This window comes from Myotis yumanensis, unplaced genomic scaffold, assembly GCF_028538775.1.
Source record: "Myotis yumanensis isolate MYYU_CA2020_CCGP unplaced genomic scaffold, mMyoYum1.0.hap1 SCAF_10, whole genome shotgun sequence".
NCBI classification, from domain to species: domain Eukaryota; kingdom Metazoa; phylum Chordata; class Mammalia; order Chiroptera; family Vespertilionidae; genus Myotis; species Myotis yumanensis.
In genome coordinates, this window is record NW_027223761.1 from 11,644,118 (window position 1) to 11,647,560 (window position 3,443).

The 3,443-nt window shown below is 46.8% G+C and overlaps 1 pseudogene; it reads left to right on the forward strand.

Moving 5' to 3' along the window:
* The first annotated feature begins 1,338 nt into the window (after positions 1 to 1,338).
* Positions 1,339 to 2,316, forward strand: LOC139017867 (casein kinase I pseudogene; annotated as a pseudogene).
* The last annotated feature ends 1,127 nt before the right edge of the window (positions 2,317 to 3,443 follow it).

Here is a 3,443-nt window from a genome sequence, read left to right on the forward strand (position 1 = left end):
GTCTGAGACAGTTTTTAGTCTAATAAATGAGTGGATGGAACAATTTTTAAAAGAAACAAAGTATTTTGACTCCAAAATAGTAAAGGAGCGGGAATCCAAGAGACATGGAAAGCATTCGATGGCATTGTTGCACTTTCTGATTTACTGAAATAAATCACTTCATCTTAGTAAAATGTTAAGAGTTACCACTGAATTTTGATGAGGGTGTCATTGCAGATAAAAAACACTGAAGCGGACAGTAGTCACGTTTCTATACACTGTACCTTTTCACTCTGGTGCCATCCGTGTATTGATTAGTAAAGCACACTGCGATCAAGCCAATGGCCACGGCCCTGGCATCCCGGGCGACTGCTGCTTTGTGACCTGGCCTCTCCCCTCCTAGGTCACCAGTTTGGGCTGGGTCCATGGTGACAGCATAAGACTTCCTGCCGCTGCCTTCAGGGTGTGGCTCTCAACAACATGACAGGCGCGTTGTATTGTTGATACAGATCGAAGCATAGAAAAAAGTGAAGGAATGTTCCTTCTTAAAAAAAAAAAAATAATAATCTGATTGTAGGTAAAAAGCAAGGCGAAGAGAATAAGAGAATGAAGGACAGCACAAAAGGCCCGCATTCTAATCAATGAAGCAGCACTTCCATCTCTGAACGATCACTTTCCAAAGGAAGGGGCGCTAACTCAACGTCATATATTCAAAACATCCACACCTGAAAGGTTCACCTGCAGAAAAATTAACTCCGGGAGAACCCGCATGCGCAGCCGTGACGCTACTCTGGCGGGCCGGCTTCGCCCTCCTCCTCCCTGCGGCCCCTCAGCGGTCAGCGCCTGAGGCCCCTTCCCAGAGTGCTCTGCGCCCGGAAGCAGCGGCTCCCTGGAAGGCGCCATTTTGCGTTGGTGGAGCCAGAATAACAAGATGGCAGCGGAGTGGGCGGAATGACAAGATGGTGCCACCGGGTGAGCAACAACATGACAGAGCCGCAGAGTGACAGCGACGGCGGGGCCTCGAGGTGGGAGGCCACGGCGGTGGGGGCAGCGCGAACCCCGTCCTAACTCAACGCCCGCCTCTTCCAGCCCGCGACGTCACGAAAGCCCAGAATCCAAGCGGCCCAGCCTGGGAACCTCGCGAGCCCCTTAGAAACGGCGGCCCGGAAAGGAGCAGCCCGACGGGGCGGAGGTGATTGGGTCCCCTTGGGGGATTCTGGGCCCTGTGACACCGAGAGAACCGCCGCTTCCGTTTCACCGTTTCCGTTTCCGGCCAACGTCCTCTGCGGAGTTGCTCGGGGCCCTGCCGCCGTGAGAGGCCGGTCTTGGCCGCAGCCCCGCTGGAGACCGTGTCCCGGGATGGCGAGCTGCAGCAGCTCTCAGGCCGAATTCACTGTCCGGGGGAAATACAAGCTGGTGCGCAAGATCGGGTCCGGCTCCTTCGGGGACATCTACCTGGCGATCAACATCACCAACGGCGAGGAGGTGGCGGTGAAGCTCGAGTCCCTGAAGGCCCGGCACCCACAGCTGCTGTACGAGAGCAAGCTCTACAAGATCCTGCAGGGCGGGGTGGGCATCCCGCACATCCGGTGGTACGGGCAGGAGAAAGACCACAATGTGCTGGTCATGGACCTCCTGGGGCCCAGCCTGGAAGACCTCTTCAACTTCTGCTCCAGGAGCTTCACCATGAAGACTATACTGATGCTGGCGGACCAGATGATCAGCAGGGTGGAATATGTGCATACAAAGAATTTCATACACAGAGACATCAAACCGGACAACTTCCTCATGGGCATCGGGCGCCACTGTAATAAGTTGTTCCTGATTGATTTCGGTTTGGCCAAAAAGTACAGAGACAACAGGACAAGGCAACACATACCGTACAGAGAAGATAAAAACCTCACGGGCACGGCCCGGTATGCGAGCATCAATGCCCACCTTGGCGTGGAACAGAGTCGCCGGGACGACATGGAATCGTTAGGCTACGTTTTGATGTATTTTAACAGAACCAGCCTGCCCTGGCAAGGGCTGAAGGCTGCCACCAAGGTACAGAAATACGAGAAGATTAGTGAAAAGAAGATGTCCATTCCTGTTGAAGTCTTATGTAAGGGGTTTCCTTCGGAATTTGCCATGTACTTAAACTACTGCCGTGGGCTGCGCTTTGAAGAAGCCCCGAATTACATGTATCTGAGGCAGCTCTTCCGCATTCTTTTCAGGACCCTGAACCACCAGTATGACTACACATTTGACTGGACGACGCTGAAGCAGAAAGCAGCCCAGTCGGCGGCCTCTTCCAGTGGGCAGGGTCAGCAGGCTCCAAACGCCACAGGTTTCTAAGCGAGAATGAAGGAACAGAGGAAGCAGTGCCGGTGATTGGAGCAGCATTGGTTTCTCCCCAAATCGAGACATTTTAGTTCATATGTACACTAGCCAGTGGTTGTGGACAACCATTTCTTTGGTGTAAAGAACTTAATTTCAGTATAAACTGGCTCTGGGAAGCATTGTTGTAATTGTAAATATTAACTGAGATAGTGAAACATGGTGTCCAGTTTTCTATTCCATTTTTTTTTTCCAAGTGGAAAAGTGAACTAAATGGTTGACACACACGAATAGGTGGAGAAATTGTGCATATGCCAATTTTTTTGTGAACATCTTTTACTTTTAGCTATTCAGCTTTGAGATCTCATTTCAGAAGAATGGGATGAGCAGTGTTCACCCACAGTTGTGATACTTGTATATGCTCACTACTGTGCATTCTTAGGGTTTATCCATCCCTAGGGTTTGCTAATTGTTCACTTAAAACATTCTTAAATGGTTGGCTTCTTATTTGCAAGCCAGATGATATGGTAGTAACCAAAGGGTCCAGTGTTTGAGCATATGAAGAAAGACTGCCTGCTTACCTGTGTTAGAAATAACAGCATTTAAAGTGAAAACTTAAGAAAAACCTAGTGACTACTAGATAATCCTCAGGACTCTGCATTAACTTCACAATGCTCTTGGTGTATATATATTTTAAAAAGCATATTTGTCACAGATATTTAGTTAACATCTTAAAATTGAACATGTATATATGTTGCTTAGATAAATGTAATCACTGTAAACATATATATGATTTGGGATTTTGTTTTTTGTGTTTTTTTTTTTTTGAAATGGGAGCTTTTTTGTTTACAAGTTCACTAAAAACAAAACAAAAGAAGAACACAATGGTAATTTAGTACATTTCATTTTTTTCTAAATATATTGAATTTGTTCAAAAACTGATTTTCAGCCTAGAGCAGGTACAGTGTAAGCAAATAAACCTAATAAAATATATTGGTTTAGAAGAGCAAGCAATGAGACTAATGAAGTTATGCATTGTACTGGGGGGAAACAACTACATTAAAGAAAATTTGAATAACAATTGATTACATTAAGTTTAAAAGTAAAGAAAATTATTTTGTAAAAGGTTTCTTTGGTCTTTATAG